At 54.2% G+C, this 15,841-nt stretch overlaps 1 long non-coding RNA gene across 1 annotated transcript; it reads left to right on the top strand.

The window, feature by feature from the left end:
• The first annotated feature begins 1,914 nt into the window (after window positions 1-1,914).
• On the top strand, window positions 1,915-6,499 carry LOC131487765 (uncharacterized). The gene is made up of 4 exons (XR_009249948.1): window positions 1,915-2,247; window positions 2,855-2,987; window positions 4,451-4,573; window positions 6,013-6,499. It is a non-coding gene; the product is annotated as an uncharacterized LOC131487765 (long non-coding RNA).
• Window positions 6,500-15,841: the final 9,342 nt, after the last annotated feature.

Here is a 15,841-nt window from a genome sequence, read left to right as displayed (position 1 = left end):
GCAGGGACTCGGGCAGTAGGTGCCACGGCCTCTGACTTAGAGCTGCACACCTCTACGCCTGGGCTAGGACATATGTGCGTCCCCAACCCATTGGCTGCGGGCGTAAAGGCTTCCGTGGGGCCACCAGGCTCTGAGAGAAAGAACACGACCCTTCCCTGCCATGCAGGTGCAGCGTGCCAGGGGAGGGGCTGGAGCCAGGCAGTTCAGCCGGGCGGGCTTCTTACACCAACGTGTGAGTGGACACAGGACCGAGATATTTGTGTCACATCACAGCACCCACCGCGTGGCTCTCTGCTCAGAGCCCCTCGGGTAGAATATGTGGCTGCTGTGCACTCCTGACATGCACTTCCAACATGAACCCCAACTCTGACGTGCTTGTTAGAACAAAACTCAGGTGCATGCTGCTGACATTCAGCACCGTTTGCTGAACCCAGGACTGATACGCAGCTTTCACCTATGTTAGCATTTCTGAGCCAGTGTTTTAACTGTTTTAAATGTGTATTTATTTGTGAGCGGTGGGGGAGGGGCAGAGAGAGAGGGAGACACAGGATCGGAAGCAGGCTCCAGGCTCCGAGCCATCAGCACAGAGCCCGACGCGGGGCTCGAACCCACAGACCGCGAGATCATGACCTGAGCTGAAGTCGGACACTCTTACATAGTATATAATTATACTATGTTTATGTTTTTAAAAACATTTTTAATGTTTATTTATTTTTGAGAGAGAGAGAGAGAGAGAGAGAGTCAGAGCATGAGCAGGGGAGGGACAGAGAGAGGGGGAGACACAGAATCCGAAGCAGGCTCCAGGCTCTGAGCTGTCGGCACAGAGCCGGACGTAAAGCTTGAACTCACGAACCGCAAAATCATGACTTGAGCCAATGTTGGACGTCTAACCAACTGAGCCACCCAGGCGCTCCAAAGCAGTTTTTTTTTTAAATCAGGAGATTCACATACAAATCAGAAGGTCTGGCTTTCCCCGGTGCCCATCCTCTGTTGGTGTCACAGGCTGGCACTGAGCAGGGCGCCCCCTCCAGGCAGGGCCGGGCTCTCCCAGAGGACCTCGAACTCTGCCCTGCCTACTTCTGTCATTCCCACTGCCCGCCTGGCCACGCGAGCCCCAGGGCTTGGGACCTGGCTCTGGCACACGCCCATGGCCCCCAGAATATGTTCCTTTGGGTCCTGGCCCAAATCTGTGCAATTTCTGGACTCAGGAAAGGATGGATACAACCTGCTATAAGTGAGGCAGTCTTACCCTGGGTCCTTCCGTTGCTGCCAATCTGCAGATGACAGATGACACGTTTCTCCAAGGACGCCCAGACCGGACACGTAGAGCCTGTCATGACGGCACTGGAGTCCCCGTCACCTGCTCCTGAGCTGCCAGGGAAGCCTCTTGGTCTGTCCGCCATGGCCAGAGTCAGGCCTGGCGACCCCGGGGCCTCAGAGCCTCCCCGGTGTCCCTCCCTGGTGGTTGCCATGGGAACCAGAGCTGGGGCTGGGCAGGGTCTTTGCTCTTCACACCTTGCGTCTCCTTTCTCAGTTCTTGCTCAAGGAATGTTTGCAGAGCACCTGTAACGTGCCGGGCCCCATATGAGATATGAAAGGACGCTGAGCTTCAGTCCCTTGCCTTAAAAAACTCATAGTTCAGGGAGGAGTCAAAGTCAGACCACAGGTGACCCTACATCCCGGCTGGCTTTACAATTCAAGGTCAGGGAGAGGCCCAGGCTAACGCTACAGGTTGAGGAAAGCAAGTGGAGTGAAATCAGGAAGGTTCGTGGGAAATATGGCTTTTGAGCTGGACCTTGAAATGTTTCCCTGCGGGAAGGGGGGTCAGAGAGGGTGTTCTGGGCAGGGGTGTGGTGGGCGAAGGGAGCAGGAGCAAAGGTGTGGAGGCGGGCAAGTACAGGGCGGGGAAGGGAGCCCATCCAGCCGCAGGAGCAGACTCAAAGGAGCTGATGGGCAGGACATTCCTTCGGCCACGACCAAAGAAATCTGGGGAAGACCGGGCTGATTTCCAAGAACGCATAGAGAACACGGAATTTTCCAAGTTGATTTGTTCGCAGGCCCTTGCTCCACCCGCCCCCTTTTTATTTGCAGCCGGCGGAGCACCCATGGGGCTGGGGAGGGGGGTGACAGAGGAGGAGACGGGAACAGCCTGGAACGGAGGCAAAGCCAGGTCATGCAGAGTCTCCGGTGCCCAGCAGCGGCTTTACTGCGAGGGTACTGGGCACGTGAGAGGGTTCTAGGCAGGAGGTGACGTTATCTGGTTTGCTAACATTTCAGAAAGATGGGGGGCTGCTTGAAGAGGCTGGAGTGGGAGGGGCAAGGGGAGGGGTGGGAGGGAGAGGATGAGGAGGAAATCTTCAGCCCTTGGATCCACAAGAGGAGGCGGGAAGGACAAGGCAGGTGGTTGCAGACGTGGAGAGGAGCCGGAGGGGAGATTTGCTGGCCATCTCAGGGCCTGCTGGCTTTTCTCAGGGGGAGAGGAGCCAAGGTTTCCCTTCCCAGCAACGTGGAGCATCCCAAGGGTTGCCCATGTAGGAGGGCCACCCCCCCCAACCCCCACCAAGGGCACACATAGCGTCTGTTCTCTGCAGGGGAGGGAGGCCAACAAGAGAACTCCCTAGCTGCGTGTACTTGACCTCCCGTATCTCCATCTCTTCAGCTGGAATGGGGAGAGAGACAGACCAGGGGCGCCACCAGGTTCAAGAAGCTGGGTAGCACCTTGTAGGTCTTCGGGGAAAGTTACTTCCGTGATCCGTAGGCTAGCAGCTTCTTAGGAGCCGAGGTTCCGGAGGTGAGCTGCAATCAAACCTTAGCTTTGCTCTGTGCCGAGCAAAGAGCTTTGCTCTGTACGCAGCCTTGGTCAGGTGACCACTCGAACTCCCCGCACCCTTGTCTGAAAACGGGGCTAATGACAGTGCTCCATTCAGGCGTGGTAATGAGTAAATGAGAGATGACGCTGTAGAAGGTGCTACAGAGCGCCAGACGCGGTAAGTGCTCAATAAATATTAGCTATTGTTAATTTTAATATTAATGAGGTTTTATACTATTTGCGATCAAAGTCCGTTTGGATTTATAGTACAGAACTTTCGGACGCAAGTTTATCACTTTGGGGTGCGTACAGTGACCCCTACTTGGCTACTACAATATTAGCAAGAAAGTCTTTGGGGGACTGGTCTTAGCCCACTCGGGCTGTTGTGACAGTATCCCGTAGCCTGAATGGCTTATAAATAACGGAAATAGGGGCGCCTGGGTGGCGCAGTCGGTTAAGCGTCCGACTTCAGCCAGGTCACGATCTCGCGGTCCGTGAGTTCGAGCCCCACGTCAGGCTCTGGGCTGATGGCTCAGAGCCTGGAGCCTGTTTCCGATTCTGTGTCTCCCTCTCTCTCTGCCCCTCCCCCGTTCATGCTCTGTCTCTCTCTGTCCCAAAAATAAATAAAAAACGTTGAAAAAAATAAAATAAAATAACGGAAATATATTTCTTGCAGTTCTGGAGGTCCAAGCTCGAGGCGCCAGCAGATTCAGTGTCTGGTGAGGGCCTGCCTCTGGTTCATGGACCGGTGCTTTCTAGCTTCAGCCACCAGTGGGGGAAGGGCCAGGGATCTTTCCTGCCTCCTTTATAACAAGGGCACTAATCTCATTCACAAGGGCTCCCCCTAAAGACCGAATCATCTCCCAAAGGCCCCACCTCCTAATCCCACCGTCGCGGGCCTTAAGATGCAGTTTATAAATTCGGTCGGGGGGACGCAAACATTCCAGTCCATAGCTGGGGCCCATGTTAATCACCGGATAATAATGATTTGTAATTAATGGCTTGTTTCCGTATTTCAAAATTTGCTTCTCAAGTGCTTAAAAGTGTTTCTCCTGTCACACAGTCCCGACGAACCATTAGACTATGGACCCTGATGCTTAACTTGCCGAGCACGTCTCTTTACTGAGTAGCAAGGCCAAGGTCTAGGTCTGGCTCAGAGCCATCGCCAGCCAAGAATGAAAGATAGCAGAGGGGCTGAGGCCGGGTCGGAGCACTGAGAGCACCATGCAGAGAAATGGGCAGACACAGCCGGGGGAACCCCAAGGTCCTCTCCCCGGCAGGAGGCAGGGGCAAAGCTCATGGCTCTATGCCCTGAGTGACGAGAGCACCGGGACCTGGCGTCACCCACCAGCCAAGCCTCCAGCCACCTGCTCCTGGTGACCTGGGGTCTGCTATGGTAGGTTCCTCGGCTAATCGTCCACCAGACACATTGTCGTCTTCCTCCCGAGTAGTGGGATTGTAGGTGGGCACCTAGCCGCCCAGCTAGACTACACTTCCTGGCATTTTTTGCAGTTGGCCGAGTTCTTGCCTTGCACTTTATGTCAGCAAAAGTGGTGCGTCCTCCATCTGAGACAGAGCCTCTAAGACAGTGGGCACGTTTCCTCCTCCACCTCTTGCCACCTCCCTTCCGTCTACAAACAGGACATGGCTGAGACCCAGCTTCACCCCGTAGATGTTTACAACACCCGAGGGAATGGTGGAGAAACGAGATGGAAAGAACCTGAGTCACCAAACGACTGAGTGACGGGATCCACTCACCCAAAGGTAAGGTCTTTGTTCTTTACGCGGTGGGGTGGGGGCAGGGGGGGGCGGGAGAATGAAAGTCTCTTTGTTACGGCAACGTGGGTTCCCCTCACGGATACAAGGAGCTTCCAATAAATACGACCGAGGAGAGTAAGCAGGTGCAAGGCGAGTCACTTTGGAATCTGGGACCATCGGTCTCCCCTTTTGTAAAACAGAGGTAACACCGTGGGTTACCAGTTTACATCCGGGATTTTTCGTTACATGCCCACCGTATTGTCCAGCACAAGAGAAGGGCTAGGGATGCAAAGAAATAAAACACAACCAAAATATTCAAACTCCTTGACCCACCGCGGCAGGACCTCAGGGAAATTTCCTAGCATGCCTTGTCCCCTCTCACCACATACCTGTGTCCCTGCCGGGAGACACCCTCTCCCCGGACGGGCTGTGAGCGTTAATGTCTCTGCACCTTTGCTCAGGCTATACCCTCTACCTGAAAGCCCTTTCCCTTCTCCGTCACCTGTGGAATGGTCCCCATCTCTCCAGGCTTCCTCTGTGGCAGAGTTAGCCCTTCCTCATCGGGTCATATTACCAGGAAGGTGCACATCCCTCTGGTTTAGGAAACTCGGGGGGTCCAATGCTGAGTGCAGGGCTGGCAAAGACGGAGGGCTCAGAACCGTGCCTTCATTTGACGAACACTGCTGAGGTCCCACACTAAGGACAAGAGACAAAGTTGTGAACAAGACACACATCCCTGCCCGCAGACAGACCACATGATAGTGGGGGGACCAGACCCTAACCAAACGCACACGCCACAAAGGTATCATTACGTACAGGGACGGATGAGGTGAGGAAATGAACAGGGTGCGGTGCCGGCCACCTTGCGTGGACGACTGCTTGTCGGTGGGACCTCAGAGCAGGCCTCTCTGGGGAAGAGCGCCCTGGAAGCTGAGATTTCAAGGGAGTGGGTGTCGGGAAGGTGAAGGAAAGTACTTACGTGGGTATGATGTCGTAGGCAGAAGGCACAGTACGTGCATATAATCGGAGACCGGAAAGAGCTCGGAGTGTGGTTGTGGGATAACGCGTGGGAGACGACGGCAGGAGGTGAGGGGGGGGGGCTGGGGGTTTATCTCCTGGGCATCCGCCCGTGGAAGCGGGGGGAGAGTGACCTGATGTGGTTTCCATCAGCGGGAGGGAGAGGTACTGCAACGGTCCAAGCCCAACGCAGTGGAGCCTGGGTCTCGGGAGGTGGCGGTGGGGAGGGAAAGGGGGGTGTCTGAGAGGTGAGGGTAGACCATGGAGGTTCAGCGTGGACTCCCGGAGGTTGCTGGGAGAGGGAAAGGAAGGGTACAGAGGCGGGCCCGTGTCTCCAGGGAGCGCGTCTGGAAATCGGCTGGAGCTGTAACAGGCGGCGTGTAAGGAAGGCTCGACGAAGGGAACGGCGCCATTTGCCCCTTAAACAGGTGTCAGCGGTGAGCTGAGGGGGGAACAGAATTTGTTCAAGACGCACAGCTCTAAAGAATGGAAACAGCCTGCCATCCATCATAACCAGGGAGACCGGTTAAATAAGGGCAGGGCTCTTTAAACAGACCACCGTGCAGCCATATAAAAGAACAAAGAAACTCAGCTTGAGTGAATGAAGAACTGTCTCCAAGATACATCCCGAAAAAGCAAGGTGCAGACCGTGGACATTGTATGTGACCATGTGTATTAAAATGGGTGAAATATAGGAGTATAAATACATAATTTTTTTTTTTCTCGAATACAAATAAACTCTCTCGGAAGCACACAAGAGCCCGGAGAACACGGGCTGCCTCCAGGAAGGAGGGCAGGAGGGAGAATTTTCTCCCTCTATCCTTTTGTGGTTTTGGGGTTTCAATCATGAGAATGAATTAGCTATGAAACAATTCATAATTATCATTGAATAAAGAATACATTCCGGCTTAAAGATTAACCAGCCGTAACACAAAATGTTACGTCTGAAGAGCCGCTATCAAGGAGGCTTTGGTCCAGTCTGATGGGTCCCCTCCCCCCACCCCTCCCCCTCCCGCCCCCACCCCTGCCCCAGCAGGGCGCTGGGGACCCTCTGGCTCTTTGACTTCCTGTCCTGCAAACCCAGATGTAAAGCAGCACCATGATGGCAGTTGCGGGTTTCTACAGTTTTGATTGCTGCTATTAAAATTGATTTTTTTTCCTTGAAATCACCTAATACGCAGAAAATTTATGGTCAGTTCCACGGCAGCAGATAGCCTAAATCAACCCGCTCCGAGGTCAGAATCCCAAGCTAAAAAGTTTCCACTGAAAACAGCTCACATGTCACCTGGTGGGGGACAGTGGCCCTTGTGCCTGTGGAGGCCCAGAGCCTGGTGAATCAGCCACGGCTGGGGAGCGACAGCCAGCAGGAGCCTCCAGAATTCTGTGCAGGGTGGCCCCTGTCGGACCAGCCACGGGCATTGCTGCCCAGTCCAGCCAAGGTGAGGCACAAGACAGGAGAGAGAAACGCAAGCCATGATTTGCAGGACCTTGTGCTAAAGGCTTAAAAGTTATTGGGCGTTTCAGGAGGGCAACAGCGGAGAATCACCGAGCGGGAGGCCCTTCTGAGCACGAGGCCTGTGAGACACACGGATCTCACGCCCCCGAAGCGGGTCCTGCAACCACTCTCCCGGGGGGCAACCCAGACCAGGCTTGGCGAGATTACAAGAGACACCTAGAGTCACAGGGCAAGCTAGTGGAAGGACCCAGGGAAAGCCTATGCTTCTTGCACAAGCCTGACTCCGACGAGAGCGACAGCCAAGACAGAATGCCCGCCCTGCACAGGGCTCTGTCCTGAGATAAGGACGTCCTAAGATAAGGACGTAAGCACAGAGAAGTTCAGTAACTCTCCCCAGGACACACAGCCAGTGAGGGGCAGAACTAGGGTTCAAGCCCAGGCGGCCTGACCCCTAAGGCCCACTCTTCCTTCCCACACTGTTCTGGGGAGGCAGGGAAGGCTTCTGTAGAAGGTGCAACTCAAGAGGGAGGCACAGGGGGCTGAAATCAACGCAGCCAACCTCAGTGGGCCGGTCAGACTTCAGAGCAAACGGGGAAAGGCCAGAAAGGGCTTTGCTACGACCAGTTTCTAGATCTGTCCAGGACGACACAGCAAGTTCCACGTCATGCCGCAGGCCTGTAGCTCAGGTCCTATATGCTCCGACTGGTCGTGGGAACACGGCCATCCACGTCTTCACTGATGGCCTGGGGTTGATGGGATAGCCACTCAGAGAGAGAAGGAAAACGGTAACGGAAAATGCCAAGAGAAATTGGAATGTTTCTGCCCCGCCCGGTTTTTCCCCAGTGAAGATGGGCAGGGACTAACCCCAGGAGAAAAATCCACCCCCCGCTCCCCCAAAGAACCTCCCACAGCCCACAGCCCCACAGAATGGACACAGGGCCCGCCCAGCCACAGCTGTCTGTGTGTCCTAGACAGGACAGTGGGACTCTGAAGAAGGGTGGGGAGGAGGGGTTGGCAGTTCAGGGCAGGAAACGGGCATTTTGTGACTGTGGCGAACGGGAGAGCGGGGGCTTTCGCAGAAGGTCCGGTGAAAGCCAGGGATGCGAGAACTAGACTTTGCACCCCAGCTCCTTCTCATCCCTGTTCTGTGGGAGTCCCGTGCCAAAGGTTCCACGACACCGTTCACCGGCTTCTCACACAAACCTTGAGCCGTAAGTGTGTTATTATTCCCATTTGATCGGCGGGGAAGTCGAGGCTCTGGAACAGTAATTTGTCCGGGAACACCCAGACAACGGGGCCAGGGCTGGAACCCAGACAGGTGGAACTCCCAACGCCTGAGCGGGGAACCCCTACGGTATTCCGTGATGCTAGGTCACCTGACGGTTTCCATCTCTGCATCTGAAAATGAGGACTGGGTTGCTACACCACGCAGAATTGTGTCGATGCGACGATAAGGCTGCACATAAAACTCCCAGCACAGCAGCTGGTACAGAGTAAGTGTGCAAGAAATGAGCCGCGCTAAAGAGCCCCCTGGCTGCAGGCCTGTCGAACCTCCCAGATTGGGTGTAAAGCCAGCTGGAGCAGGTTGTATAACTTCATTCTATCTCAGACACCCAGAGTCTGGGCCTTCGAGGCTCAGTACGCTAATGGATATAAATGCGATATGAATCGAGGTGTCCCCAGATAAACAGGAAACCAGGTATCTCTGCCATAGCCCTCTCTTCTTCTTCTGGGGATCAAGGCAATGGGCTCGGTCTGATTGGTCACCACCAGTCCTCCCAAACAGACGATGGCACCTGATTCCGGGGCCCTTCTTCCCTCTCCGCGCTCCTTAAGGAGCCAGGTCCTTATGGAAAGGCCTTGATCAAACCAGCTCCGTAGATGAGGTGAAATTTCCTCTTGCTCAGGACTCAGGACGGAGATCAGTTCTAAGTCGTGGTCCTACCGGACGCATCCACGTGACAGCAGAAATGACAGCCACGGCAGTAGATGGAGTAGTGTCAGGTGATGGGTGCAGAGGGACAGCGAGCTGACCACATGAGAAGGCCCACAAATGACATACGCAACTGGAAAAGGCCAGTGGAAGGGAATCTCCATGCCGCCCGAGGGTGATAAGTGGCAGTGGACCCTCGGCGTCTGGGAAGCCGTAGGGACTCGGGTGACAGACAGCACCGGCCCTGTGTCCACTCGCGGCCCCCACCACTCAGGAGCCACAGGCCTGGCTAGTCTGGTATTTCAAAAGAAGCTAGAATCTTGGCTTTTAAGGTGACACTTTTTTTTTTTAATTTTTTTTAACGTTTATTTATTTTTGAGACAGAGAGACAGAGCATGAATGGGGGAGGGGCAGAGAGAGAGGGAGACACAGAGTCGGAAGCAGGCTCCAGGCTCCGAGCCATCAGCCCAGAGCCCGACGCGGGGCTCGAACTCACGGACCACGAGATCGTGACCTGAGCTGAAGTCGGACGCTTAACCGACTGAGCCACCCAGGCGCCCCCGTGACACTTTTTTTTAACGTTTATTTATTTTTGAGAGAGAGGGACAGAACGTGAGTAGGGGAGGGGCAGAGAGAGAGGGAGACACAGAGTCGGAAGCAGGCTCCAGGCTCCGAGCCATCAGCCCAGAGCCCGACGTGGGGCTCGAACCCACGAACCGCGAGATCGTGACCTGAGCCAAAGTGGGACACCCAACCCACTGAGCCTCCCAGGTGCCCCTAAGGCAACATTTTTGATTTCCAGTTCAATTCACTGTAATGCCACTCGGCTTAACAAAAGTGTGAGGTTTTCTAGCTCACATGCCTCCTGTTTACAGAACCTTAATGTAAGTGGTTATCAATCTTTTCTGGGGTCATAGACCCTTTGGAAACACGGTAACGCAAATCAAAAGAAAAACCATGGTATGAGAAGGTATTTGCAATTCATATAACGGCAAAGGATTGACGTCTAGAATGTAAAAGCGAAACAAACAAAAAACCTTATACGGATCAATCAATAACAAAACCTACAACTCAGTAGAAAAGTGGGTGATAGATCGGAGCTGTCCTCTACAGGGAGGAAACCCAGTGGCCAAGGAATGTGTAAAAAGTGCTCAGTCTTATGAAACGCTAAAGAAATGCAAATTAAATAACATTACCAGCCCCTCCCCCACCGCAAACACTCGCCAGATTGACAAAACCAAAAATGCCTGACAACATCAGCACCTGCGGGGTGCAGGGAGACTGGAACTCTCCTTCACGGGCCGATGGGCATGTAAATTGGTGGAAACACTCTAGAGATGGCTTGGCTAAAGCTGATATGCACATACCCGTGACCCAGCCGTCCGACCCAACCCAACCCCGTTGGTTGTTTTCCCCAGAGAAACCCTTACACCCGTATAAGAGAATGTCTACAGAACGCCGTCCGTGAGTCTCAGATCCTGGAAACACCCCGAATGTCCAGGGCCTGCCGAGCTGTGGTTGAGCTACATAAAGGCAGACTATGGAGCAGAGAAAAGGAACGGACCTCAGGTTCACACATCGACAGGGATGGGTCTCAGAAGCAACGGAATGTGGCGCTCGAAAAGCAAGTCTGAATATTTCTAGTATAAATCCTTGTATAGTATAAACTTTTGCAGTTTAAAAGTTCAAAAGTGGGCATAGCCCAAACAATACGTCATTTAGGAATGAGTTCATAGGTGGGAAAACTATAAAGAAAGCAAGGGGATGATAAATTTTTAAGAACTCAGGAGAGTAGTCGTCGTGAGGGGGAAGGAGGGAGATGCGATCTGGGAGGGGCCCCCGGGGGGGTCTGAGACGGTGACAATGTGTCCTGTTTCTCGAGCTGGATGATCGGTCCGTGTTTGTTTCATCATCCTTTACGTTACGCAGTACACTTCACAACTCTTCTTTATGTACATTTCATAACAAAATAAGCATACAAATAAAGCCACCTTCTTTTTGCCATTTAAAAATAAATCTAGGGGCGCCTGGGTGGCGCAGTCGGTTAAGCGTCCGACTTCAGCCAGGTCACGATCTCGCGGGCCGTGAGTTCGAGCCCCGCGTCAGGCTCTGGGCCGATGGCTCGGAGCCTGGAGCCTGTTTCCGATTCTGTGTCTCCCTCTCTCTCTGCCCCTCCCCCGTTCATGGTCTGTCTCTCTCTGTCCCAAAAATAAATAAAAAACGTTGAAAAAAAAATTTAAAAAAAAATAAATAAATAAATCTAGAGGCGCCTGGGTGACTCAGTCGGTTAAGCGTCCGACTTCGGCTCAGGTCATGATCTCGCGGTCCGTGGGTTCGAGCCCTGCGTCGGGCTCTGTACTGACGGCTCGGAGCCTGGAGCCTGCTTGGGATTCTGTGTTTCCCTCTCTCTCTCTGGCCCTCCCCGCCCCCCCCCCCCCCCGGTGCGCACCCTCAAAAATAAATTTAAAAAACATGTAAATAAATACATCAACATAAATAAATAATCTAATGAACTCTATGGATCCTACTTCCAGAACAATTAAAAAACATCCAAACATTCCATTGCATTGCCGAGGCTCCTGGACCCCTTAGAGATCTTCTCTGGGAAGAATTTACACGCACTACACTTGATTCGAGCACCCATCGTCCCTGGGGGGGTGGGGGGGGGCGTGGAATCTTTATTCCACCAGTGCAGGGATGTGCCTCAGGGAGCAGCGAGGAAAGGAATGTTCCAGTGCTGTCAGCACCAAACCAACACCCCCAGAGAGAACTCTCAACGCCTGCCCGACCCCCTGTAGACAACCTCAGCACCCTTCCCTCCCTTCCTGGAGCATTTCTGGCTCCCCATCGCCTGCTCTGGGGTGGCGGCTTTGGCCAGCACCCCTGATGGCTGGGTCCTCTGCAACTTCCAACCTGAGCCCTTTCGAGAAGAAGGAAGTGAGGAAACCCCAGAAGGTAGCTGATGGCTTGTGTCACAGAGAGGAATCTTCTTTTTCAACCTTAGGTTTTTGGTATATTAAAGCTTAATTGTTTGAGGAGGGGAATAAAAATCAACTTCGACACAGGGGAGACTGGAAGCAGGACACACGTCCTGGAGAAATACTGCAGTGAGGTAGAAGGTGAAGACTCCCCATGCGCTTGGGGAAGCCACCTCCTCCCTCCGGGACTCAGTGGCCCATCTGTTCAACGGAGCGTTTGGGCTTCTAGAAGATGCCTGCCATCCAGCCCTGACATCCCAGGTGTTTGACCACCAGCCACATCCACTCCCTTCTGGAATCGTACGAGACGACAACAGTCCTCCTGAGGACAGCCCCGTGCCTGGCGCGCGGTAGGAACCCAACCCATAGGGTTACTGGCCTGCACTCTGCTTACTCTCTGCTCCTCACAGGACCCTCCACAGACACAAGCTCTCAGCTGGCCCCCCCTGTGTCGCTTTCCTGATCTATAATGGTGAGTGCTGTGGCTGGCCAACGTGAGAATTCATGCAGGTGAAAGCCCTTTGCCCAGTGCCTAGCATACACCAATGCCATCTCGTTGGTTCCTGTCTTTCCTGGTCCCTCACCGGTCACCCGAAATAGTGCCGATGCTCTGGCCGACCCCCTGTCCCTCAGCACGCACCCAGAGCAGCCGGTCACGCTCAGGACTGACCACCACCTCCCTGGACGGTCCAGGCTGCCGGGCAGGTGGGCCAATTGCTCCGGATGGCCAGGAACCCCGGGCATTCACGGAATGCGAAGCCTGTCCACCCGCGGGAGCCCCTGAGAGCCCCTGTTCATTAGACTCAGTTCCCAGGGTGGCTGGGGCCCCAACTAACTAAACAACTAACTCCACACCTCCCTCCCCTCCCTCCTTCTCCGGAAACGTTAAGTCAAAAGAGAGGGCATTCTGACTGGGGAGTAGTTCTTTGGAAGTGTTAGGTGTTGAGGGAGGTTGAAAGTGGGGGGTCTGGGCCAGGACAGAGAGAGAGGGGAGAGGAGGAAGGAGGAGGAAGAGGAGAAAGGTGGGGGGAGAGGGAAAGAGATGGTGGAAAGAAAATGAGAGGTGCAGAGGGATGGGGCGCAGAAAGGGAAAAAGATCATTTGAGGTCCTGGTGGTGAACTTGGGATAAATTTGATTTTGTATCAGCAGCTTGCCTTGGCCTCTCCATCCGAAACGGCTGGGGTCAGGGGTGTGAATCCATGCTGACCTTTGCATAGGTGGACTGTCACATACTCCGTCCCCAGGGCACACACTGCCCAAGGCCCCAGGCCCAGGGCTCAGGATGGCAATGAAGGGGCGGCCGGCATTCACGGCTCCTGCCAGGCAGCCTTCCCCACACCGGCCTGGGGGTGGTAGCGGGGACCACCGTCACCTGGGGCACAGCACCGTGCCTTGAGATTTCCCTACATCCCACCCAGATCTCTGTAGACGGTCCCCTTTATCAAACTCTCTTTTAAGTCATCCAATGTGAGTGATCAGTCTGTTTCCTGCTGGGACCCACCTGAAACACACAGCCCTGCCTCTGGTTATCCCATTTCCAGATAAGGAAACTGGAGCCTAGAAGCCCAGAGAGGGAAAGGGCCTTTTCTGAGGCGGCAAGGCTGATAGAGGAGGAATTGGGATCAGAAGCTACATCTGCTGGGTTTCCTAACGAGAGAGTGGACCAGGCCGGAGGTCAGGACGCTCAAAAACTGACGCTGTGGCCGCTCAGCTGGGTTCTCTCTAAGCTGGAACCTCAGAAGCAGTCGGGAACCCTGCCTTCGTCACCCCCCAAAAGCCCGGTCAATCCCTTCCATCCTCAAAACGTCTATATCAAACCTTCCCTCCCTCCGACCTCTGTCCCAGAAGTGCCAAACACTTCCTCATTTCCAGCCCCCTGGCCGGCCTCCCGCCTTCATCAGCGTCACCACAGTGGGAGGGATCTTTCCAGAACGCCCACCTCACTTTGACACTTCTCCCTCCTTGGATCTGTCTGTGCCTCCTCACCGCCTGTGGGATGAAGTCCAGACTCTGTGGCATCGAAGCCCTTTCCAGCCTGGACCCTGCTGACTTCCCCCAGCTGGCCTCCTCACTCCTCTGCACTTGACCATTCACAGTCAGGCATGCACCCTGCTTTTTCCTACCTCTGGGCCTTTGCATAGACTTTTCCCTCTACCTGGGGCACCCTTCTGAGTCCTCTGTTCCAGGTAAACCCCCGTGTCTCAAGATCAGGCTGAAGCACGATTAAAGAGAGGATTTCCTTTATCCCCCCTCTACTACCCCTCCCTCTGCCCCCCCCCCCCCGCCCCGCACACACAGAGACCATCTCTCCCACTAGTGCCCCCAGAGTCTTTGTTCCTGCTTCTGATATACAGCACTTCGCTGTTGCCTCAAATCTCTCCGGGGAATGAACCATGGCAATAAATCTGAAATTAACCATGGATCTCTTTACCAGGCATCATAATTGTTACTGTGCCTTTCTCCCTTGCTGTCTCATGAACTCCTGAGGGCTTCATTCTCTATATCCCCCCCTCTCCCCCTGCCATCAGGGCCTGGTCCCTAGCAGTGCTCAATGCTTCCCGTTGCCTGAGCCATTAGGATAAATGATCCCAAGCCTGAATGAGGAGCCTTTGGACCTGGGGTTGCTGTGTGGCCTAGGGCAAATCTCTGAACCTCTCTGTGCTCCTTTCCTCTTCCTGACATCTGAGTAGTAAGAACCGCCACATAAACATTTGCTCATAAACCTTTAACTATCCTGTTCGCCCCTCCCTCAGAGCCAAGCCTCTCCCAAGTGCAAGCATGCTTTATATTTTATGTTTATCCAGAGCCTTCTTTTAAACTCCCCTCTTTGAGTTTCTCCAAGTCCTCCTGCAGTTGGTTTGTTTATGCTCAGAGGAAAGCTGGTTGGATCACAGAGGCGCTGGGAGCAACCCCCGCACCTGCCCACGTGAGTTCTCTCATCCATAAAGGATTCTGACTCCTAAGCAAGAGTGATAGGCCAGGGAACACACACCTTCTTGGTACCAACAGGCCCTTGGTGGCATCCTGGAAAAGGACTCTGAACCTTCTGGAAACCCGGGCAGGGTGGGAAAGGTAGGGGTGTCCTGGATGGTACTTCGCCTCTTCCAGAATCATCAACCAGGGTTTGGGGCCACCTATGTCATTCTCTGCTAGAGATTCCCTTTTCCCTATTGGCTCCCTCCCCCGCCTGCCCCCAGCCTCCTGATAAATGTGCTGCCCGTCCCTGAGGTTGAAGTCATCGGGAAGCCAGGCTGTGTGAAATATCAGGCTGGTGGAGGACACCCCCTGGGAAGACCTGGCCTCCCTTGCTGCCTCATTATAGCGAGCTTTCCCGAGCTTTCCCACACACTCCCTCTGATCCATAGATCCCACGAAGCCCTCCGCTTACAGTAACGTGACTTAGGATTTATGGTTAGGATTATGATTCATTTTTTTCTCTTAATTTTTTTCCCCCCAAAACATCTGATTTAACAGGGAAAATGCTATCCAGAGGAGCTGGGGGCTGTAAAAATGCAATAGCAGGAAAAAAGTGCTGCTAATGGCCTCTGCAGAGCCTCCGAGATCAGCTCCCAGGGTTGTAAGTGAGGCCGTCCAGCAGCTGGCCTGGGATGTTCCCACCAGGGCCTGGAAGACACCCAGGCTCAGCCTCAGCCTAGAGAGGTGGTTCCGGAAGGCTGGGTCTCCCTTTAAGTCCCCGTCTTTGCCTCCTGGTAGAGTCTGCATAGTTCGAGGGCAGTGTCCCCATCCCCATGTTTTCTATCACCTCCAGGCCCCACCTGGCCCCCACTGTCAGTGGTGGGAGGGGCCAGGGACCCCAACAGCCCCTTGTCAGGCTCTGGGCCGAAGGAGGCAGCCAGCAGTCATGGCCGGGTTTCCAAACCTACCTCTT

This window comes from Neofelis nebulosa, chromosome 10, assembly GCF_028018385.1.
Source record: "Neofelis nebulosa isolate mNeoNeb1 chromosome 10, mNeoNeb1.pri, whole genome shotgun sequence".
Classification (NCBI taxonomy): Eukaryota; Metazoa; Chordata; class Mammalia; order Carnivora; family Felidae; genus Neofelis; species Neofelis nebulosa.
The sequence above is the reverse complement of the archived record's forward strand: the minus strand, read 5'-3'. Positions and strand labels throughout refer to the sequence as shown.